The sequence below is a fragment of the Anolis carolinensis genome, chromosome 2 (genome assembly GCF_035594765.1).
Source record: "Anolis carolinensis isolate JA03-04 chromosome 2, rAnoCar3.1.pri, whole genome shotgun sequence".
NCBI classification, from domain to species: Eukaryota; Metazoa; Chordata; class Lepidosauria; order Squamata; family Dactyloidae; genus Anolis; species Anolis carolinensis.
In genome coordinates, this window is record NC_085842.1 from 102,776,124 (window position 1) to 102,802,085 (window position 25,962).

Sequence of the window (25,962 nt, forward strand, 5' to 3'; positions counted from 1 at the left end):
ATAATAGAAGAATGCAATTTTTCTAAAAGTGATGCCTGTAACTTGTATTTTATTGCCAATATAGCCTTTAAAAATTCTAGATGTTGAAAATACAAGAACAGTTTTAGTGGGGAACAAATGGTTTCACTCCACGTCACTGTATTAAGATAAAATCTATAAGGTTCACAATGATAATGGCCAATTCAAGAGCATTTGTGTCATTCAATTCATTCCAGAATGCACATCCAATCAAAGGACAAAATAACACCCCCCTCCACTGCTCTCACAGAAAAAAGTCAGGCTTTCACTCGTTTTTCAATATGTGACTGTACAATGGTTTTGTTTTTTTTAAAATCTCAGGACAGGGTAGGCAGTTGGCTTGTGCATTTTGGCTGAACCTCAGTCTGTTTCTGGGTGGGTATCCAGATAGTTTTGTACCGCTCCCTAGGCTCCCGTTCCCATCATTTTAGGCAATGGCATCATTTGTACTTATATCCTTCATTAAGACAGGTTAAAAAGCATCAGAGTTAAGATACCACTTGTTCTGCGATCCTTTTTCCTTCGGTCTGTAGAGGACAAATGGGTTTAAAGAAAGGGCTTAAATATCATTCTTTCTTACAGAAAAGCTGGTTTTACTGCTTGCTTGAAGCTTGAGACAAGTGCTATAGGCACTACAGGCGCACATACTCTCTCCCTGCACACAGCTTTCCAAGGCATTTTAGATAGGCTTCCCACTTCCCAGGGATGGAAGACAGATGACCTAGAGCTATCCTATCCTGGATGTCCTTTTAAAAAGCCCTCTTTTTCTTGATTTGCACTGTAGATCCTGCCAAGAGTGGTGCCTTTTCCCCCCTCACGACTTTCTGCTTCAGGTTTAATGTTTTCTTAAAACTGCTTCTACTGTCTACTCTAGAGGAAAAGTAACTAGGTAGTAGTAGTTTTCTGAGAATGAGGATTTACTTTTTGTTTGCTGGGATTACTATTATTAATAATTATTATTATATTTTAGAAGTATTTTCCCCATGCAAAGGATTGTTACCTTGACGTGGTGCTGGGGCTTGCATGTCTCAATCATGCCATGAGCTAAACTGTGAAGGGGAATCCAAGACAGGAAGGTCATGGCAGAGAGGTCAGACTAAATACGATCCCTTGGGAAGGTAATGGCAACCCACCCCAGTATTCTTGCCATGAAAACTAAATGGATCAATACAACCAGAGATATTCAGTATACCATTGGAAGATAGAACTCCCAGGTCAGAAGATGGTCAAAATGCTACAGGGGAGGAACAGAGGACTAGTCCAACTAGCCCCAGATGTGATGACACAGCTCAAAGCTGAAAGGAAGGCTAACGGCCAACTGTGCTGGAGGTGAATGACAAATCTGATGTTCTAAAGATCAACACACTATAGGGACCTAGAATGTAAGATCTATGAGCCAGGGCAAACTGGACGTGGTTATTGGTGAGATGTCAAGACTAAAGATAGACATTCTGGAAGTCAATGAGCTGAAACGGACTGGAATGGGCCACTTCACAACAGATGATCACCAGAACTGCTACTGTGGACAAGAGGAACACCGAAGAAATGGAGTAGCCTTCATAATTAATAACAAAGTTGCTAAAGCAGTGCTTGGATGCAACCCAAAAATGATAGAATGATCTCAATTTGAGTTCAAGGCAAGCCGTTTAACATCACAGTGGTCCAAATATACACCCCAACCACAGCTGTTGAAGAAGCAGAATTAGATCAGTTCTATGAGGATCTGCAGCACCTACTGGATAATACACCAAAAAGAGACATTATTTTCATTATAGGAGATTGGAATGCTAAGGTGGGCAGTCAAATGATAACTGGGATCACAGGCAAGCAAAATGAAGCACGGCGTTGTCCAGTTTTGTCTCTCAAGCACAGCCTTAACACACTGTGGTAAGTAAATGAAAACTGCTTTACTTCAACAAACATATAGTATATCACATTCAATGGAATAATGCAAAAAGAAACAAGGAAATCATAGGGCAAACACAGTCTCTTCGTAAACTCCAAATCAAACAGTAGTCTTACTTCAGACAAAGAAACAGCAATAAATCCAGATGCAGACTCGAAGGAAGCACAAGGACAGTGAAGTGAAGGCATTAGAGTCAGTTTGTTACCAGCAAGAGCTGGCTGCATCTGCTTCTGCTTTATAGCTCTGAGTCCCTGCACACCTGCTAGGACCGTTCCTAATTACTCAGCTGCATTTCTGGCAGCTAATCTAGCTGAACAACGTCTCTACTCTGTTTCCTTTCACCTCACCTAGAATGAGGGTACTTGCAAAGTTTCCTTTTTCGATTCCAACTCACCCTCAGATTCATGAACACTTTCCTGCTCCCCCTCCTCTTCAGAAGAAGAGGAATCCCTAAGAGACATAGGCTGATAGACTTTTGCCAGGAAAACTCACTGTGCATAACAAACACTCTCTTCCAACAACCTAAAATGTTTCCTACTGTCTTTTCTACTATTAGTAGTCCAACAACCTAAAAGATGGCTTGATATATGGACTTCACCAGATGGTCCACACCGAAATCCTTTGCAGCCAAGGGTTGTGGACATCCATCCAGTTGGTGAAAACAAGACCTGGAGCTGACTGTAGTTCAGATCATGAACTTCTTATTGCACAATTTAGAATCAGACTAAAGAGAATGGGGATATAATCTCACAAATATTCCTAGTGAAGATGGAAGTGGAAGAAGACAATAGAATAGGAAGGACAAGAGACCTCTTCCAGAAAATCAGAAACATTGGAAGTTGAAGCGATCAAGAAAAGGTGGCGTGAATATACAGAAGATCTGTGTAGAAAGGATAATAATATAGAGGATAGCTTTGACGTGTGGTGAGTGAATTAGAACCAGACATCCTGAGGAGTGAGGTTGAATGGGCCTTAAGAAGCACTGCTAACAACAAGGCAGCAGGAGACGATGGGATCCCAGCTGAACTGTTAAAAATCTTGAAAGATGATGCTGTCAAGGTGATGCATGCCATTTGCCAGCAAATATGGAAAACACAATAATGGCCATCAAATTGGAAAAAATCAATTCATATCCCCATACCAAAAAAGGGAAACGCTAAAGAAGGCTCAAACTTCCATACAGTGGCACTTATTTCCCATGCCAGTAAGGTAATGCTCAAGATCCTGCAAGGCAGACTCCAGCAATACATGAAGCGAGAGTTGCCAGATGTCCAAGCTGGGATTAGAAAAGGCAGAGGAACAAGAGACCAACTTGCCAATATCTGCTGGATAATGGAGGAAGCCAGGGAGTTTCAGAAAAACATCTATTTCTGCTTTATTGACTATTCTAAAGCCTTCAACTGTGTGGATCATAATAAACCGTGGCATGTGCTTGGTGGTATGGGGATACCAAGTCACCTTGTCTGTCTCCTGAGAAATCTGTATAAAACCAAATAGCCACAGTAAGAACAGACCATGGAACAACAGACTGGTTCAAGATTGGGAAAGGAGTACGGCAGTGCTGCATACTTTCATCCTACCTTTCAACTTGTACGCAGAACACATCTTGAGACATGCGGGGCTTGACGAATCCAAGGCTGGAGTTAAAATTGTTGGAAGAAACATTAACAACCTTAGCTATGCAGATGATACCATTCTGATGGCTGAAAGTGAGGAGGAGCTGAAGAGCCTTATCACCAAGGTGAAAGAAGAAAGTGCAAAAACTGGGCTGCAGTTAAACAACAATCAGAATGATTGATGACTGGCAAATAGAGGGAGAAAAAGTGGAGGCAGTGACAGACTTTATATTTCTAGGCGCGAAGATCACTGCAGATGCAGACTGCAGCCAGGAAATCAGAAGACATTGACTACTTGGGAGGAGAGCAATGGCCAACCTTGATTAAATAGTGAAAAGCAGAGACATCACACTGGCAACGAAGGTCCGCATAGTTAAAGCAATGGTATTCCCCATAGTAACCTATGGATGTGAGAGCTGGACCATAAGGAAGGCTGAGCGAAGGAAGATAGATGTTTTTGAACTTTGGTGCTGGAGGAAAATCCTGAGAGCGCCTTGGACTGCAATAAGATCCAACCAGTCCATACTCCAGGAAATAATGCCCGGCTGTTCACTAGAGGGAAGGATATTAGAGGCAAAGATATACTTCGGCCACATAAGGAAAAGACAGGAAAGCTTGGAAAAGATCATGATGCTGGGGAAAAAGGAAGGAAAAAGGAAGAGAAGCCGACCAAGGGCGAGATGGATGGATGGTATCCTTGAAGTGGTTGGCTTGACCTTGAAGGAACTGGGGGCGGCAACGGCCAACAGGAAATTCTGGCATGGACTGGTCCATGAGGTCAAAAGAGTCAGAAATGACTGAGTGAATGAAGAAGAAGAGAAGTATTTTGTGAAAGAGAGGAGAGGAGGAGAAAAAGAAGCTAAAAGGGTGACTCTCCAAGCCCCCAAGTGCGTGCACACATCCCACCCACCCATCTTGCACATTCTCAACTCCCAGTCAGTCCCACTAAATAAAAAGAATCAATAAAATAAAGGAAAATCAAAAAGATTCAAGAGAGATCTTTGGTTAGGTGGATCCCTTGTCATTACAGCCAACTGGCCAAGCCAAACAAGCTGGATTGTCTGTAGGGAGCTAAGCACTCCAAATCCGTTCACACGTCTAGAAGGCAGCTGTGTCTCCTCCTTCTTACTTGGCCAGGATCCTTTGCCTTCACAGTGTCATCTGCAATGCCCTGGGCAAATGCAAGTATTTAAGGTATCCAGATAGTCTTCAGAGGACAGCAACATATAAGAACTGCTAATGTCATGGCTACTCTTTCTGGGCAACTGGCTTAGGAGGAATTGGCTCAGTTGTAATGGCAATTTGCCTTGTAGCAGGAACACTACCTGAGCATAATGTTTTTTGTGTGCAAGTCTATCTTGCTCTTCTATCTGCTAATTGGTTAACTGATAAGTTTGAAGTCATCACTGATATGAAATCTGATATAGTCATGGGATTATTTTAAATCGATCTTATATGAATTCCTTTGAAGATGCTCAACTTGACTGCAGATTCTAACTGCAAGTATGACAGGAGGTTTGGGTATTTTCAATTATAGGAGTACACTAACTTTATAAGAATAGTTTTCATAGCTGGATTTGGCTCTTACTTGTCATGGAGATTACAAAGAAATATAATTCAAGGTAGTCAGAACTGAAATATAATTCTAAACTCATATTTCATTCAAAAGATATAAAGCATACACAATGCCTTCAATACATTTTGCTCCATTCCATTCCATATCTCATATGACTTTTATAAAAACTCCACATCTGCCTACAGGAAAAAAAACCAAAAAACCACCTCTTCCATCAGTCTAACAATTTGTCCAGCAATCTGTTAACATAGAATATACTCCTTTTATGAGAACAAGGATGGTAATTTTCAAGTTAAGGAACCTTTCATTCGAAATTATTTGCACAGTAGTGTGTGTTCATATCTTGGCAATGCAAATCTTAAAAGGCACTTCTCATGAATTTTAACAAGCAGTTGCATTTGATGATGAGCCTGCAGGTTTGATCTCGAATTGGATGAAGAGCTCAGGCATTTTTAATACTTCATGCAATAATGACAACCTTAAGAAGAAAGCCCCAGCACTGACCTGATATCGATAATAGAAGCTGTTCAGTGGTTCCTAACAGTTGGTCCTCTATTTGTTTTGGACTTAAACTCTTAAATATCTCAGCCAGTTTACCCAGCAGTTACGAATGGTGGAAGCTGAAGTCCAAAACACCAGGAGGAACAAGTGCTGGGAACCACTGTATTAGGACAACTGGATTATTGCCAGTCCATCCTAGACTATCCCTACTTCTGTCTTCCTCTTCATTTTCAACAAATAGACAAGAAGACCAGTACATGGTGCTGGCAGCCAACTTCTTCTTGGGTTCACATCTCCATCTGGTCTTTGTGGCACCCAGCAGGCAAACTTGAACTTCATATATACAGCATTTTGCATCTCCTTATGGGTGCTATCCTCTTGTGTACTAGTCTTTCTGCTCATAGAGAAGTAATGGGGGCCAAGCAACAGTGGATGGGAATCAAATGACACTTAAGAGACATAGATGGGACACCTGCCTGTGGCCAGTGTGTTAGCATACTGATACCTAGGTTGGGTGGACAATCCCATATTGCTATACTTTTCTTCAGTCTTTGTGATGAACATTCATATGTTTTGTTTTGGAGTTCAGAAGACAAGACTAGTATTTTATTCTATTTTGGAGTTCAGGAGTAGAGATTTTGAATATTTCATTGTTGTGTGTGATGACAAGTAGTATCTGTAGCTTTCTTCAGTGTGGGAGAACATGGATATTTCCAAACACAGTAGAATCTCACTTATCCAACATAAATGGGCCGGCACAACGTTGGATAAGCAAATATGTTGGATAATAAGGAGGCATTAAGGAAAAGCCTATTAAACATCAAATTAGTTTATGATTTTACAAATTAAGCACCAAAACATCATGTTATGCAACAAATTTGACAGAAAAAGTAGTTCAATACGCAGTAATATTATGTAGTAATTACTGTATTTACAAATTTAGCACCAAAATATCATGATATATTGAAAACATTGACTACAAAAATGCGTTGGATAATCCAGAACGTTGGATAAGCGAGTGTTGGATAAGTGAGACTCTACTGTACCAAAGAAACTATTTGCATGAGTATATATGTATATGTCCTGAATGAAAAAGGAGCATAATATAAATACATATTTTGCATACACATACATACATTTGCCAGAATCACATTATTTTGTACAAAACAGCTTCTTAAGTGAATGAACATAATTTTTGCATGAGACGTGTTTCCAGAAAGAGTGTTCTTTGAGCAAAAATTGCGGCTTTTTGCATAAAATAATCTACTAATATGCACACAAAACAGGTTAAAAACAGAATATCGTTTTGCTTTGCAGATAGTCCCACTTTTCCTCTTATTAAGCACTTTTCTAATTTATAGCAGGCCAAAATTTTCCAGACTCTTACCATCTTTATAGGCATTATGATCAAGGTGTAATTGAATGCACAGTGCTTAAAGCTTTCAAACTCATGCTGAAGAAAACATGTAAGAAAATGATCTGTCAATTCAGTAAAAAAAAAAAAATACTCCTAGCAGAATCCTTTAATTCTACTACATCCTACAAAACCAATAAGGTTCCAAATATGCCCAGATCCTGCTACTTTCTTTTCTGTCCTGTGAGCCATAGGATGCACCTATCTCACCTGGTTTAGAAGTAAAGTGCAAGTAATAATATAATATATATAGAATATATATAGAAAATGTTTTCTAAGAATTAAGTCCCATTGCATTCATTCTTAGAAGGTATGTAAGACTGCCCTGTATATTATTATTTGCTCCTTTCTTTGTGGTTCTCAGATTGCAATCCTACAAATAACTCCTATACAATGCTATAAAGTTTAATAGAGCAGCCTCCTCCCTCCTAGCCTTCAGAAGGAAATTAAAAACCTGGCTCTGGAATCAGGCTTTTGGAGAATAGCACAGTGCAATAATAGATTTGGAATATGTGCAATGACTATGGAATGGCCTTAGACTACGATTTCTGGATGGTGTGATTTTAATATTGAATGCAATGTTTTTAAATGTGTAATATGTATTAATTTTAATTCAATTATCTTAAGCTTATGTTTTGTATATGTTTTTAAGGCATTGAATCATTGCCATATATAATCCACCTTGAGTCCCCTTCAGGGTAGAGAAAGGTGGGGTATAAATAGGTTAAATAAATAATAATAAATAATAAAGTTGTAGTTCTTGTGCAAAGGACTGCAACTTGAGTAGGTAAAGGTAAAGGTTTTCCCCTGACATTAAGTCTAGTTGTGTTTGACTCTGGGGATTGGTGCTCATCTCCATTTCTAAGCCTAAGAGCCTGCATTGTCCATAGACTCCTCCAAGGTCATGTGGCCGGCATGACTGCATGGAGTGCCATTCCCGCTGAAGTGGTACCCATTGATCTACTCACATTTGCATGTTTCGAACTGCTAGGTTGGCCCCCAACCTTTTGGTCAGCAAGTTCAGCAGTTCAGCAGTTTAACCTGCTGTGCCACTGGAGTACCACAATTTCAAAATGGCATATATTGTAAGCAGGCCTGTAGCGAGGGGGGGGGGGGTTAGGGGTTCAATCCCCCCACCTGAAATTTTTCAGGTTATAAAAAAAACCTGGTTTACTCATGAATTTTAACTAGTTAACCAAATCCCCATGCTAAATCTATGAGACGCAAAACATTAAGAGTCCCTCCAGGAACTATCTCAAGCAGATATTGACAGGTTTGTAGCAGGGGTGGGGGGTGCTAGGGGTTCAACCCCCCCCCTGAAATTTTCACACACACACACCCCCCCCCCCCCCCGAAATTTTTTTTTTGGCTACGGCCCTGACTGTAAGTATTGAATATAACCCAGATATTTTATTTTTAAAGTTTTGTAAGAGGCAACATTCACAAGTCACTTAATTTAGAATAATTCTGCCATGAAACTACTTTGAAATTGATGCTATATATTTAAAAATTGTATCTCACAACAAAACTAACCAATACAAATAAAAAGCAATGTTGATGTATTCAAACAGTTGCCCGCATATCTCCAAAGTATCTCAAAACTGTTTGGTAACATAATGTAACTTGGTAAAACAGCATGACTGCTATATTCACGGGGGATAAATTTCTGGACTTTGTGAAAGAAATACATGAAACTGTGAGAGTAGCAAATCCTTTGGAGGGCATCTGATGCAAGAATACCATAAAGCCATGCTGGAAGATCTAGAAAATGCCTAGGGCGATCATATTTTGTCAGATATGGATATATGAAGCTGTGGGTACCAGTCTCATGGATATGGGGGCCAAACTGTGCATTTAGATTCTTATTTTCAAAGGGAAAATTAGTTTACTCTACATTGTACCATGGGATGAAATGGCTCACAACGTACACAAATAGAATTAGAATAGTAGCAAAATGCAAGGCAAGAATTAATTAAATTTTGGACAGAGCAAATATGGAATTGAAGAGAACTTCTCATTACAAGGCTATCAGTGATTGCACACGTTTCTGTTCAATTATTCCACCTTTACTTCAGCGTGAATATAATTCTGTAGCATAATGCTTCTTCATGGAGATTGATGGACACATTTCATGCTAATTCTTCCCACAGTTAGTAAGCTTTTATTTTCCATGTCAAGGAAACAAAATGATGAGAAGCAACCAAGCAGAAATGCCACTGCATATTTCAAAATGTCATTATGTTGCAGCCCAAATTAAAGTGTTTGGCACATGCACAGACAGAAGCAGACAGAGCGGCAGGCTCCCTATTTCTGTCTTTAGGGCTAAACACCAGAGCTTAGAACTAAGTTGTTTCAAATAAAAAAAAAATGAGTGGTAATTCCCTTTTAGAATGACTATGGTGTCATGAAATTAGTAGCAAGGGATATATTTAACCCCTTCTGCATTTTAACTATAGCTGTTTTAGTTACTTTTTTAGAGACAGCATGGCCTAACTATTTACTTGTGTAATTTACTATAGCCCAGTAACTTTGAAGAAATTTGTTGTTTTACCATATTTTATAATAGTTAAATAAAAGATTTCTGGTAAGAAGGGCAGCTATAACAGTAACTAAGTACAGGGGGTTTCCTTCAGAACAGGAAAGCTAACCAACTGCTTGCTGAAGGTTACATTCTAAGCTCTGAAACTGATACCACATAAAATCAATTCCTATAATGTATAGTAATAATGGATGTTGAGGCATGCAGTCTGTGGGGAAATGTGCAATCTTTTTTTATGATGGTATATAAGACACAAAGGAAAGGTTGAAGAGAACTATCTCACTACCTAGCTATACTATCAACATCTGTTTTTGATTTAATTATATAGGCTTTTGTTTCCAGGTTTAATGATTTTATACTTTAAACAATTCAGGATGATCACGTCAATGCTTGGATGCGTACAACGCCATTGGGACATCTAAAACTGTGAATTGCTTTTGGTACTACAAGGCAAGCCAGTGATGCTTCTCATCTTCATGTCTGAAATCATATTTTCACCTTTCCCAGAACAGAACTTTGTGATATTTTGATTGTGTATAGTGGCTTTTGGAGCCTCTGGTGGCTCAGTGTGTTAAAGCGCTGAGCTGCTGAACTTGCAGACCGAAAGGTCCCAGGTTCAAATCCGGAGAGCGGAGTGAGCGCCCGCAGTTAGCTCCAGCTTCTGCCAACCTAGCAGTTTGAAAACATGCCAATGTGAGTAGATCAATAGGTACCGCTCCAGCGGGAAGGTAACGGCGTTCCATGCAGTCATGCCGGCCACATGACCTTGGAGGTATCTATGGACAACGCTGGCTCTTCGGCTTAGAAATGGAGATGAGCACCAACCCCAAGAGTTGGACATGACAGGATTTAACATCACGGGAAACCTTTACCTTTACTATAGTGGCTTTTAAACCTTGAGCACTCATCTCCTACCCATTGGAAACACAATTCACTGCCTCAGCTGAAAGGGGTTTGCATTTGATTTGCATCTGCAGTATCCCAGCAAGCCAAAAAGGCAGGAGTGAGGGAATGGGTCCGGGGAGAAAGTCGGTGGGTGCAGAGTAACAGCATCATAACTCATGAGGCTTCTTGTGGACTGCCAGAAGCAATAAAACAAAGAAAAAACCCAGGGGAAGGAGTCCCAATGAGTTGGTGGTGTGTCTTTAACAAGCTGCCCAAGACCTAGAAAAGCTCTCTATGTGGGACTGAGAGGAGGGCCTCTCCTGAGGATCTAAGGGCCCAAGCAGATTCATACCAAGCAATACAATCTGCCAAATAGCCTGGACCTGAATTATTAGGGAATTATTGGTCATAGCTGGCAGTCAGTGGAGCTGTTACAATTGGGGGGGGGCTGCCTTACGTTGTTCTTAACTATTTCAAGATGACACAATGGCGAATGACCATATAAGTGATGCAAAATAACATTAATATGTATGCATTTATATTCAGTATTTTAGTTTATATAAGAATAGGGCCCCTTCTACACTGCCATATAAAATCAAGATTCTCTGCTTTGAATTGGATTATATGGAAGTGTAGACTCAGATAATCTAGTTTGATAATCTGCTTTGATAATCTGGATTATATGGCAGTGTAGAAGGGGCCTAAGTCATCTATGTCCTATATATAATGTTTCTTTGTGAGTTAGTGAAGAAACACATTGACTCTTTAAGGTGGAGTCTTAGTTTTAGAATACAGGAAGCTCCAGGTGTTCTCTGAAAGTGGAATCACTTGAAAAATGAATCCCAGTTTTTTAGCTTGCAAATGCACATTACAGTATAGTATATAGTATGTATGTGAGCAGCCTAACCAGGCCGGATAGGCGAGAACTGATGAAAGAGGAGAGGACCCCTTGTCAAATTAATGGAGTTTGACTAATCTTCATGCATTGAAAAAGTGAGTCATTAGAAAGAGAGAAATCCAAAGGTGGCGGAATCCTGTATCATTATGTCTGTTGAGTTTTGGGAAACTGCAGCAGTAATGTTTACAAGGGGTTGGCTTTCTTTTGGAAAAGAATACTTGTAGTATTGATAAACTTGTCTGACTTGGTGGTTCTTCTCAATTTTTCAAAGCCTTTCAGAAAAATATCTGGTGACAATCAGAAAAGGATACGAAGGAACCAGCCAATTCTCATATATTGGGAAATGAATGAGACTTGATGAGGCCCTTTATTCCACAGTAGTTGCAAATCTACTGCGAATTCCACTGTCTGTTCCTTATATCTCTATCTGTTTTTTTAAAGGTTTAAAAACCATAAAGTATGGCAGGACTAAATGACAGTGTCATAAAAATACTTTTTTCCCCAAAGAAAGATTTTCAATAAAGTCATAAATGCTGGTGAGCAAAAGAAAAAAAAAAAAGAAAACCTTAGAGGAAAAATTCTAAGTGGCTCACTTTGGAAATGAAACAATGAAAGAACATATTAAAATTGATGCATTTTTTGACCACAGTACTATTCATTATTATGGATGAATAAATCTAAAGCTGATTGGGAACATGAACATTCCCTTCGGGAAGCTCTGAAAAGGCATAAATTAGATTAAATTGCTCTTGTCATTGTATTTGAATACAGAAGCAACAAAAAGTAATTTCAGTTCAGAGAAGCTTAAGGTAAACAATGGTAATATCAGGTTTCGTTTTCATTCCAATGGGTCCTCTCATTGATGGCGTCCCTTTAATTGCTTTTCTAGGTATCTAGTAGAGCATAAATATGTGATAATATTCAAGCTATTTCACTTTGTTTTATTAGTTCCTGTGGGATATTTTTTTCTGGCAGAGCACTGCATAATATCCAACTTCAAGCAACAAAGGGTGGCTGCTCACTTGGCCTAGATAATATGTTCTTCTCAATATGTGAAGAACCGGGTCTTGTTTATATTACCAGATACTCCAATATGGCAAGTCCCAATGTACTTTGAAATCAAATTTCTTCATGTGGCTGTCTGTTATACAACAATGAATACCAAGAGAGCCATTTGTTGTAGTTGTATGTTTTCAAGTCATTGCTGACTTATAGTGACTCTAAGGTGACCCTAACAAGGTGTTTTTTTTGGTAAGATTTGTAGCCTATAATGTGATACAAATCCTGCAGCTGTTTAATCAAATTCAGCAAAACTGGGGGTGCTTTTTCTAAAGCTGGCAGCATGTGGATTGCTAAAAGTCACTCAGTGAGTTTCCATGGGAAATTGAACCTAGTCTCCAGAGTCATAGTTCAGCACTCCTCCTATATTTTTATATAGACTCAATTAAATCAAATTTCTATTTTAGCTACAAAGTTTCAAGTCTGAAAACCCCCATGAAAATGACTCTTAATTGGTAATTTAGTGGTTACAAAAGAATATCACAACCTCTAGTTGGAGATACATGCCTTTGGATGATGTGCCTCATATTGGAATGTACTTTAATTATGTTTTATGTCTGTTTTAATTTTTATAATTCTATTTCATGTCTGTGTTTTATGCCCAAAGCACTGTATACATGCCATTTAGTAAGCTGCCTTGAGTCCCCCTCAGGGTACAAAAAGGCGGGATATAAATATGGTAAATAAATAAATAAATAACACTTGAAAACACTTTGAAACTGTGTCAATACACTTTTTGACAGAAATCAGGCTCCATCAATAAAATTCAGTGGACACTCAAAGGTATAAGTCCAGTCAGTCTTTCTTGCCCCATTGTGCTTGTTATGTAGCTGTTGACATTGGCAATATCGCAGAAATCTGAAGAAGTTTCTTCACATTCGGAAAAAAAAAACCTGCCTATCACAGACAAGATATGTTTCCAGTGCATTTGATGGTTTTTCCAGAGGTGTGATCTTTTTCCATTTTCTACACCACCGGCCAAATTCTTCCATCAGTGTCAGTATCTTGAATGCACTCATTGTAAATTTCTGTTCACTCGTTCAAGTTGGATTTTAAATGGATACAATTAATGGGGAGAAACACTTGCAGTTCCTGAACTACTTCCCAGTGCCTTATAAACCTTTCTTGAAGGTGACTGCAGAAAAAGTCCAGAAATGAGATGTACACATTTAGCTTGAACCCTTAAACCCCTCTATCTAGGCTCCTGCCTAGATATTACAGCTTCTTAAAAGTTTTCAGATTATTCTGGAAGAATCCTCTATGTCCACCTCTTCTTGCAGTGAAATATTTCTCTCTAAGATTCAAGACAGAGGATGAATGCTCATCTTTCTGTGATTGTTTCTGGTGTGAGGGGAAAGTATTCTCTGTCCTCATTGATTGGCAACGTTCATATGGTGACATACTTCTACTATGTCTTCTAGTATGTTTTCATACTCTCTGACATTTCACCAATGAAAATTGGTCAAGCAATATCAGAGTGTGGTCAAGACGACAAAATATATTAGTGAAGAAGAGCAAAGGAGCTAGGAGAGTTTACAGCAGTTTGCTTTTGCCTGAACCTACTGGGAAGGATGAAATTCTGCCCCCTCGTCTCTTTTTCAATCCCCTGACTGAATGGAGTGCAAATGATTTTTAAACTTTTAATTCCATTTGCAGCGACTGAAGCATGCTGAAGACAAAGAAGGAAAGTAGAATGAGAAGAGAAATTTAAATATTTGACACCAGCTGAAAGAGTGGGACAACGAAGGATTAACTGGAATTGCCTCTATCAAATTGTAACATTTTGGGTGTATGTGTTTCAGATTTAAAACTGGTACTCAAAACAATATTGAGGGGGATGCTCTGGACCACATTCGTTCACATTAGTGCAGCAAAAATCGCATGAGAAGACATCAAATTGAATTGCCACCTAAACAGACATGGAAAGGGTCAATGAAGGTAAAGGTTAATGAGAGGATGCAAAAGGTCAGTGGCATTTGTAGCAGCAGAGCAAGCCAGAGCAATAGTGCCTTTCAGTTCATAATAGAAAGTTATGTCAAAGCTAATATTTTCAAAATAGTGTAAGGTATTATTTTAAACACTAGAAAGTATATAATTCCCTCTCATGGCCAGGAACAGAAAGTGCTCACCACAGATTTTTTTAAATATTCATATCTACCATCATTTCTTAAAGACAATATTCACTTCAAAATGTTAAAATGTTATAATTTGATGCACTGATGGTGATGCTGATTCAATTTTCTGCTTGCATAAATATCTTCTAAATCCCTTATTATGAAAGAACACGGTTGGCCCTAGGTATAAGAATCCTTTTTCTAATCAAGGAAGCCACCAGAACTAATGATTTGGTAATGGCTCTGTCGTTTGATAAACTGATCAATCGGACCCCCATATATTGCATCGTGCCATTGTATATGCATCAATTAGTAAAAAGCATTAAATAAGACAAGATCAGTTAGTATTAAGCAGGATTAAAGGATTATTTAAACAGATAGAAGCAACGAGGGTGAAATTGTTTTAAACAATGTGGAACTCTGCGTGCAAGATGTCTGGAGATTGTAGCACAATGCTGGTGATGGAAGTAGTTTTCTGGTGGTTTTGACGAGTCTATACAGTTAGTAAAAATTAAAACATATGGAAGACAAATCCAATTTTGGTTCACTCACATGCAATTTCTTTTTGTAATTATTTTTTCATTAACGCTGCAGTGGGCAAAGCACATGAGCTTGAAGATATGGAAGAGGGCGTGCTAGTTTGCTAACATCAATTTCCTCAAAAGGTTTGCATTTTACAGGCTGAATAGTTAAGGAATAGCTTGAACTTTGTTTATTTCTGAACGATTAACCTATCTACAACCATTATATTTACAGAGAGACTAATGACTTAATGCAGTGATTTTTCTTAATGGTTTCCTTAGAGCAAATGTTATCCTCTCATATTAATCACAGTTAAGGCTATTCTTCTAACTAAAAAAGATTTTAAACTAAGATGTAAAGCTGGCCAAGAATTCATGTTAAGCAGAGAAAATGGTCAACTTTAAATATACTTAAAACTGTCTCAATGTGTTGCTTAATCATAGTCTGAAGAAAGGCTGGGGAAAAAGAACTGTAGGAGGTAAATAACTCTGTCAGTTTTTGGATTGTATTTGAAATAGGCCCCTTGCTAGGTACTCAACAGCTAATTTGACATCAGTCTCACTTGACATTAGGGCCAATTCAAGACACTTGACTGCCATGGTTCCATCCTGGGATACAATGGGCTCTTGCTATCTGCTGGGGTTTGGTTCCAAACCCTCCCTTCCCAGATACCAAATGGCATAATAAAATGTTGTTCCTTATATAAAAGGGCAAAATCAAGGTTTGCCTTTTGGATTTTTACAAATATTTTCAAGCTATGGATGGTTGAATTCATGGATGCTAAATCCATAGATACAGGGGGTCAACTGATATTGGAATTTTTCACCAGAGATATCTACCGTGTTTCCCCAAAAATAAGACAGTGTCCTATATTAATTTTTGCTCCCAAAAATGTGCTAGGTCTTATTTTCAGGGGATGTCTTACTTTTCTATGAAGAATTCACATTTATTGTTGAACAAAAAATGAACATTTTTTATATACTGTACAGTAGTTGTTATAACAAACCAGCATAACCAGACAAACTGTGAATCCTATCAAGAATTTCTTGTTACTACCATTATTTCCATGTACAACTGGTATGTAAATTTACTGATCTTGCGAGCTCTGGTGTTTTGCTTGGCAGGCGCTGGGCATGCTTCCAAACAAAAACTTTGCTAGATCTTACTTTTGGGGGAGGCCTTATATTTAGCAATTCAGCAAAACTTCTACTAGGTCTTATTTTTCGAGGATTTCTTATTTTCGGGAAAACAGGGTAGTGCTTAACCACCATACAAACCCCAGGATGCATCAAAAGCAGTTGGAGTAGAATCAGAATGTTATAAAGGTGTAGCATGAAAGGGCCTAAAGGTTTGATGGAATTCTCTAGTCTCCCTTCTACTACGTCAAAGAAAAGTTCACAGACTCAATGATAACTACTAACTAGCCAAAATTAATTATCAGCTAAGATGGATATTTTCTAATAAAGGGAAAAACCTAATTCAATTTATTTGTACTAAGATCTGAAATTTCAACATGAACCCAACTCCAGAATTAAGTAATTAAACGAATTATTACTTTATGAGACAGTGACTTTTACATTCTCTGATAAGACTAGCTCTCTCAGAGTTTTGCAAAACTGTTGTATATTATTGGGTTGCTGTGAGTTTTACGGGCTGTATGGCCATGTTCCTGAAGCATTCTCTCCTGACATTCTGGAACATGGCCATACAGCCCAAAAGACTCACAGCAACCCAGTGATTCCGGCCATGAAAGCCTTTGACAACATATTGTATATTAGTCTCTTGGATTGGGTTAAATTATGATGTTTGGGTAAAAGAGTCAAATAAATTCAGTTGTAGGAATTCGCTTACAATCATTTGAGTGTAGGAGCCTGGTCCTACTACTGAAACCAAACATTTCTTTACATATATAAAACCGGGACCTTCCGAAAACCAGAAAGAAAGCAAATGGATCATCACCACAGTAGTTTCAAAGAATCTACCTGAGTAGTATAGTGTACTATAATTGAATTCCACAAATACACAGATTTTACTAAACATGTTTGTACATACCCATATTTACTAAGATAATATATACTTATTAAGGTGGCTTTAATATTAGTTAACATGAAAACTGCAATAAAAAAGGAGGAATTGCTGCTAATCTGATTTATAAAACTACTAGCAATCTATGCCCGGCATTATTGGGACCGCTGCTCACCGGCTTTCTCCCTCCTCCAGCTTTAAGGCCTATGTCACAATATCTCTGGCAACAGTGGGCAGGCTCTATTTGTAGCTCTTTCTTTACTTCCTCCATTTCCCTTATTCACCTTCTCCCTCTCTCCTTTGTTTGTTTGTTTGTTTTCCTATCCGTTTATTTTCTTCTTTTTCTCCTTCCTTCCCCCCTCCCCTTCACAGGTCACCTTTCTTTCCCATTGACGTCACAGAAAGCCACTTCACCTAGCAACAGCCATTGTGGAACAAACATATATAACATATGTTTCATGCTACACTTTGACCTTTTATATGTATAATACTGGTGGTTATAAATTTCTTCAAATTTATCTATTTGATGTAAAATAAAAATGGTCAGTGCTGAATTGAGATTTTCCATATTCAGGTGGTTGTTTTTGTTGTCCTCCTCCTCCTGAAATCCCAATACTGGAAATAAAAAAAAACTTACTTTTTTAAAAAAACAAAAACAAACAAACAACATAGCTAAATCTATATTGTAGGGATTGTTCAAGTCACCACAAATCCATAAAGTTCATTGGGTAACATTGGGTCTCCCACTATCTTTCTATTTTATGCAACTCTCAAGAATTTTTTTTTTAAATAATCTTTATTGAGTTTTCCATTAGCATATTAAAATATAGATAAAAGATAATAAACATGATTGATTATAAAAGAAAGGGAAGAAAAGGATAGAGAGAGAAAAGGGAAGAGAGGAAAAGAAAAGAAAAGAAAAGAAAAAGAGATTAAAATGTTTGACTTCCGAGCATCTTCATGGAGATTTCATTCCTTTTCTTTCTTCGTTCCTTTCCTTGTTTTGATACTCTGGAGTTCTTCCTTCCTGTTTTTCTTCCTTTCAAGATGGGGGGAAGTTCTTTTTTTTTCCTCCTCTGTTTTTTAATATTTTTCTTCTTAAGAAAAGAATTTTTGAGAGGATAACGTGAGAAGAACTGCTATGCACACTACCTCACATTTGTGACTGGAGGAAAGATAGATTCACATGTAAAAATAAATTACAAAGCATGTTATTTATTTGTATTCTTCTTCAAACAATTTTTCTTCCACAAAGAAGCTTAAAGGAAGAATTCAATGCAGAAGAATTTGCAAACACTTTCAGATGTATGCCCAGTTATTGCTAGATAGCTGTATCCAACACAAAAACAACTTTGGGCATGGGGATTTGAGATCTCAAATCAACAAAAAATTCTCAAAGCATGCCACTTTTCAAAAAGAAAAAGTTATAGCACCGATCCTAGGGATTTCCTTTTGAGAGAGTTTGAGCTGACCCCATCTATAGCTGTTTTTAAAACAATTTCAAAACGTAATTTATTTTTCCCAATTTTTACATGTATTGTTTAACATGTCTTGGTGCTACTAGATATGTGAAAACTGAAATGGGTTTTATTTAATATTATTTACGTTTGATACAATTTATTAACATGGATATTGGATTGCTTTAATGTTGAGTCTATGGTTGTAAAAGTTACCTGAAAAAACAAATTGACTGAATAAATATAAGTTAATAATTGTGTCCTAACAGCCACAAAACCCGAACTCCCACAAGTGAGGGTTTTCCAAAGGCTTTCTCTCTTTCAATGAAACAATCTAATTTACTCTAAATCTAGTAACACTTCAATTTCTAGCAAAAGCTCGGTTCTATTTTGCATGGATCATAGCTGCTGGGAGAAGCAGTTCAGGGACAGATACTAATTCTTGAACCTCTGGGGAGATTAATGTTATAATATCCCACAGCTTAATCACAATGCATCTTACTGTGAACACATTTAATCCTGCCTACTTGGCAAGATGGATTCACATAACCATATTTCTTTTATTTGTTTTTCAGCAGAAGATAAGGGCTTCCTTCTGCTACTAGTAAAAATTTAAGACTGTTTTGAGCTATATTCTACAAAACGTTAAAAGTTGTGGCCCAAAGATGTATCATTCTTCAAAGGTACAATCCACATCCTATTTTTAAAGACAAACCTGGTATGGATAGGAACATTTATTAGTGTAAATGATACTTGTTATTTCACTATAACAATGCCTCAGGATCCTAAAATACATGCTACATTGATAGTGAAATAGGCAAGAAAATGGAACTACTGTACTGTGTGTGAAAAAAGAGGAAATATGAAATTACACACTTGCAAACTTTTTTTCTCCTTTTTCAAGTACTTTGATAACATTTGTTCATTTATAGTTTAAGATATGTATTCAAGAACCCAAGGCCCCATCTACACTGCCATATAATGCAATTTGAACTGGATTATATGGTCAGTGTAGACTCGTATAATGCAGATTGAACAGCATTAACCTGGATTATATGAGTCTACATTGCCATATAATCCAGTTTAATGAAGTTAATCTGTATTCTGAAATTGTGTTACATGGCAGTGTAGATGGGGCCCAAATCATGAAAAGGAAATTCAAAGGACTGACAGATGACAATAGAATATGTCTTTGTATTATGTGTGGGATGAGGGAGTTGTGCACATATATGGACACATCATTAAACTATTCACCAACCTGAGAAACTATAACTTCAGAAACTAAAAATTAGAACTATTTGATGGTTCTAATTCATTGAAGCAATATGTAGCAAGACATTTGCAAAATTAATTTAATGCTTCTTTCTGTAATCACTGTTTTAAAGTAGGTATTCATATAACTAAGGAGAAATAGGCTGGACCATAAATTACATTAATAGAGGTGTGATTTTCCCCCTAAAGGATTTTGTGGCTAACTGTAAGTCAGAGTTGTGATGAACGAAAAGAACATTTAACCCACTACTTTATTCTTAACAGGCTTTCGAGAACTGATTTTTTTTAAATAATGAAAGGGCCTTCAAATAGAGTGCTGAACTGCTTTTAGTTGTATGTTCTGAATTGTTTGTCATTATTATGTATTAATATTGACAGTATAATCTTTTATTATTTAGCTATATTGCTAATCTGTTCAAATCTTTTCATGAGTCAAAAGAATAATACATTTCTGACTTGTTTTGTATTTTATGAAGCTGCAAAGCAGACAAGAAAAAAGTTATCATTATGAGTATCTGCTGTTTGCACGTGTGGTATAATGTTGTCATGAGCCAATAAGCATAGTTTGTGTAGATGAAGATAGGATTGTAGCCATCAAAGTCATAGGCAAATTATATGAACAAAGCACAGAGAAGTAAACTTACTTACTTACTTACTTACTCAGGCGATCCCTCCTAGTTCGAGGACGATTGTCTTCCATCTTGGGGGGGGGGGGTGTCCGTAGATGGCTGAATAGACCTATTCTTGATCTGCATGTTCTCCCGCAGTGAGGACATCGGTTTCCAGGTGGAAGGCGGTCCCGGTCAGGGTTGGCTTGACGCTCCTTCCTCTTGGCATGTTTCTCCCTTAAGCCCTCCATTCGTGCATTTTCGAACTCGGCAGCACTGCTGGTCATAGCTGACCTCCAATTAGAGCGCTCAAGGGCCAGGGCTTCCCAGTTCTCAGTGTCTATGCCACAGTTTTTAAGGTTGGCTTTAAGCCCATCATTAAATCTCTTTTCCTGCCCACCAACATTACGTTTCCCGTTCTTGAGTTCGGAGTAGAGCAACTGCTTTGGGAGACGGTGATCGGGCATTCGGACAATGTGGCCAGTCCAGCGGAGTTGATGGCATAGGAGCATCGCTTCAATGCTGGTGGTCTTTGCTTCTTCCAGCACGCTGACATTTGTCCACCTGTCTTCCCAAGAGATTTGCAGGATTTTTCTGAGGCAATGCTGATGGAAACGCTCCAGGAGTTGGGTGTGATGTCTGTAGACCGTCCACGTTTCGCAGGCGTAGAGCAGGGTTGGGAGGACAATGGCTTTATAAACAAGCATATGTCCTGGTCATCAAACACTCTCTGCTTCATTCTGAAAAATGCTGCACTCACAGAGCTCAGGCAGTGTTGTATTTCAGTGTCGATGTTGACTTTTGTGGAGAGGTGGCTGCCAAGGTAGCGGAAATGGTCAACATTTTCTAATGTTACACCATTAAGCTGTATTCCTGGCATTGCAGAGGGGTTAGCTGGTGCCTGTTGGAAGAGCACTTTGGTTTTCTCGATGTTCAGAGAGAGGCCGAGCTTCTTGTATGCTTCTGCGAAGGTGTTTAGAGTGGCTTGTAGGTCTTCTTCTGAGTTCGCACAGACTACGTTGTCGTCGGCATATAGGAGTTCTATAACAGATGTTGTGGTGACCTTGGTTTTGGCTCTCAGTCTGCTGAGGTTAAATAGCTTGCCATCTGCCCCATAGATGATTTCCACACCGGTGGGAAGCTTCCCTTCAACAAGGTGAAGTATCATAGCGATGAAGATGGAAAACAAAGGTAGGGGCAATAACACACCCCTGCTTGACACCTGATTCCACCTTAAATGGGTCACTTTGGGAGCTGTTGCTGTCCAAGATTGTTGCCATCATGTCATCATGGAGGAGCCGCAGGATGTTCGTTATCATCAAACCAGTCTTGATGTTTCTTAGTTTGGTATCCAATGGTTTCTTCGCAAGCTGTGATGATGGAGGTCTTCAGCTTGTTCCAATGTTCCTCAACATTTTCGGGGTGTTCTGTGGGTAGATGATCTTTGAGTGTTGTTTGGAGAAGGGCTTGTTTGGAGGGCTCCTGAAGGGCTTGGGTGTTCATTTTACGCCTTGTTTTTCTTCCTTGGAGTCTGCGTTTGGGGACGATCTTGATAGCCATTGTGGATCAGAATAACCTGTGGTCTGTCCAGAAGTCATCAGCACCTGTCATGGCTCTTGTGAGAAGCACATTGTGGTGGTCTCTGGCATGTGTAATAATATAGTCCAAGAGGTGCCAATGCTTTGACCAGGGGTGCTTCCATGATGACTTGAGCTTGTTTTTCTGGTGGAAGAGCGTGTTGGTGATGACAAGGTTGAGCTCTCCGCATTTGGTGAGAGTCCCGTCCGACTCTGGCATTAAAGTCCCCCAGGAGGATGATTTTGTCCTTCTCAGGTATCTCCGATAGGATGGTGTCCAGCTGGCAATAAAATTTTTCTTTGATGTCTTTGTCAGCATTTAGAGTTGGTGCATAGGCACATATGATGGTTGCCTGTTAGATTTTGGCAAGATTAATTCGGAGGGTTGAGAGTCATTCATTGATGCCAGTGGGTGCCTCAGTCAGGTGCTTCACCAGGTAATTTCTGATAGCAAAGCCAACTCCGTGTATTCTTTGCTCTTCTTCAGGCAGTCCCTTCCAGAAGAAGGTGTAGCCTCCTTTTTCTTCCTTCAGCTGTCCCTCTCCTGCTCTCCGGGTCTCCTGAAGGGCTGCTATGCTGTTCTTAAAGCGTCCCAGCTCCCTTACAATGAGAGCAGTCCTGCGTTCGGGGCGTTCGCTGTCAGTGTTATCCAACAGTGTCCATACATTCCATGTTCCAAAGTTCATTTCTCTTTTTTGGCCGCAGAGTGGTGACCCCTCTGGACGCGGCAGTCCAGTCAGGGATAAGAGAGGCAGACTATGTTTAGGGCACCTTTTCTAGCCCCTTCCCCATGTGGGGTGAGCAGAGCGTATCCTAAAAAGGGCTGCTCAGTCATGGATACAGCTGCTGAACTACTCAACTGCCTCGGTCCTTGAGGTAGAGCGACTGAGTCCATATCCACCGCCCACATGCCAGTCTGTGACTAGGGGCTTCCAGATTTCACAGTCCTGCCCCCGTCGCCACTCATCACTGATCCAATTACATCATTAATTGCATCACTGGCCAATTACATAACTGTTGTTCACAATAAGCATCCTGGCCCTTGTTAAATTCACGAAATGACAAGAATAGTTTAGTCCTTTTTTAGTTGGAGCTTGTCATTTATTAAGTGACAAACTTTTGACAACTATAGGAATTAAGTTTGTTTCTTTACCGTTATGAAAATGTTTTCTTTCCAGGTTAATTTACTTTTCTGGTGTAGAATCATTCAATATTTTGCTTTCTCCTTAAGCTTGTTGCATCCCAAACATCCAACAGTAGATCTTACTCTCTATACTACTATTTTCAAATATGTTTTTAACTCAGTGTCACTGTATTTATATTATACATAGAGGTCTATGGAAGCATTAGACATTTCTGAGATGGGGAAACACGTATATATCCAATATTACATTCTTGAACTCTTTTGGTTTTTCAGATGCCAACTTGTGAAAATCAATTTCTTATGGGCCATTGCATTTTCATTTGTTTCACCAGTAATCTTCTTAGACATTTCTTCATATGTACTGTAGGATAAGCAACTTGTTAGACTAGAACTCCCATTGTATCTCACAGCTATGGACATTGCAATCTAATATTTACAGGGATATAGTCTGTATCGTAACATCATAATTTGTCTTCTGTAATTTGTCCTTATACATTAACCCACCTAAGCCATATTGGTGGAGAACCTTTGGAAATCTTGTAGTACAGCCATTGAATTCAGGACTAGCTGAAAATATTTGCATCTGAGGCAAAGAACAAGATAGTGGCCTCTCTTATTCCTTGGACAAAAGCAATTTGGACTGGTAATTTAATTGTTCATTGCAACTGCTGATAGTCACTGATGGCACAATTCCCTCCCCCAGAATCCAGCTGCCGCCTTCAGCATCCACTGCCTGACTCTATGCCATTAGTGAATTTACTTCATAAGAAAAAAACCAAGGGCCTATTTAATCCACAACTGAATTCCGTCATTAGCCAATCTAACATCATAGTAAGCCTTTAGGTAAAATGCAAGAGCAATAGTACTGTGTACATTAGTGTACTGTAGCAACTGTTCCAATACAATTTAGGGTCAATACATATGACCAAATCTATGTGTATATCTCTGGAAATGGATCTGCAAAGACACACTTATAATCCAGCATGTTGCCAGTGCAAAGATGCTGAAAAGTATAAGTGCAAATTGTGGCATGATAAATAAACTGTGAGCTGGACCTCTTGTGAAATTTCCCAGGGAAGTTTCACATATCTGTACCTGGAGTCATTCAGAAGCAATTATACAATTGCCACATGCCAAAATGAATCTAGTCAGCCCACAGTCCCCTAAATGATATAAGAGTTTTGTAAATATGACTTAAGAGAATTTGACATCAATGAGCAGAAAAGTCTGGAGAGGAAAAGAAACATCTGGTGTTGCAGCCACTGGGCTAGGACTCAAAAATTACTCCTACAGCATCGGAACAAGCACAAACATAAGAAAACTGAGTATCAGATGCAGCCCCACTTTCCTACACCCACTTTTTAATTTTATGAATCTCAGCAATGGTGCTTTAATTCTTTCCTGTTTTTCTCCTTTCCTCCACTCACCCATCTCAGGAATCTAAGCACTGGTGCCTTGGTTCTCCATTTTCCCATCTCTGCCTTTGCTTCAGGAAATCTCCTGCTTCCAAGCCTACACCATGGATTAGTTATGTCTGCTAGTTTTTTTTGCTTTTAGAAATCTCCCCCCTTAGCTTGGTTAAGAATTTCGGATGGAAACTTGGCCCTCAAATTTGCATGACAATGAAATGTAAAATAAAATTTTGGGGCACTTACTCCAATGTTTCATTGGTCTATGGAAGTCCCTACCATTTTGCTTCTAGGAAGCCTTCTGTTGGCAATTGTGACTTTTGAAATGGAAATGTGTGTTGCCTCTATGGATAAAACTCAAAGAAATATCATAATTGGTCACTCTTTTCTATTTCCAGCAGTTTTCTTTTCAACATACCATATATACTCAAGTATAAGCTGAGTTTCTCAGCCCTTTTTAACGGCTGAACCCCCTCCCCCAGCTTATACTCGAGTGAGGGTCCTGGTTGGCTTATATTTGGGTCGGCTTATACTTGAGTAAGAGTTTGACAGTCTTATCTTATCAAAGTCTTATCATCTTGAATTGCAGTTTTATGTAAATATTCAAAAACATCTAACCTACTGATGCCTCAATTAATGTAATTTTATTGCTATCTATTTTTATTTTAGGAGCCCCGGTGGCGGAGTGCATTAAAGCACTGAGCTGGAGACCGAAAGGTCCCAGGTTCAAACCCCGGGAGCAGTGTGAGTGGCCGCTGTTAGCTCCAGCTCCTGCCAACCTAGCAGTTCGAAAACATGCCAATGTGAGTAGATCAATAGGTACCGCTCCGGTGGGAAGGTAACGGCGCTCCATGCAGTCATGCCGGCCACATGACCTTGGAGGTGTCTACGGCTTAGAAATGGAGATGAGCACCAACCCCCAGAGTTAGACATGACTGGACTTAATGTCAGGGGAAACCTTTACCTTTACTTACTTTTATTTTTGAAATTTAGCAGTAACTTCTGCATTTCCCACCTTCGTCTTATACTCAAGTCAATAGGTTTTCCCAGTTTTTTTGTGGTAAAATTAGGTGCTTCGGTTTATATTCGGGTCAGCTGATACTCGAGTATATACTGTACATAAACATATAAATTTGTGTTTTAAAGTGTTGTTGCAATTTACAGCAACAACAACAAAAAATCATCTGTCAAATTTGGTGGCACCTGTCACAAAGTTATAGCTGCCCAGATACTCAACATTCTTTTTTGTCTTGTTATAGATGATGATGAGTAAGACATTTGATCAAGCTGAATTACCCAGAATATTAGGGGTTGTGATATCCAAGTTCATATCACTGTTGAGAATTCTAAAGATTCCCCATTTTATAGGAGACTCTAAAATGAAGATTAATTGCTTTCTAAATAAAATTCACAAGAAAACGG

General features: G+C 38.8%; 1 protein-coding gene across 4 annotated transcripts in view; it reads right to left on the reverse strand.

The window, feature by feature from the left end:
* The window catches only part of spock1 (SPARC (osteonectin), cwcv and kazal like domains proteoglycan 1), an 862,727-nt gene that overhangs the window by 566,333 nt on the left and 270,432 nt on the right, over positions 1 to 25,962 (reverse strand). The window lies entirely within an intron of this gene.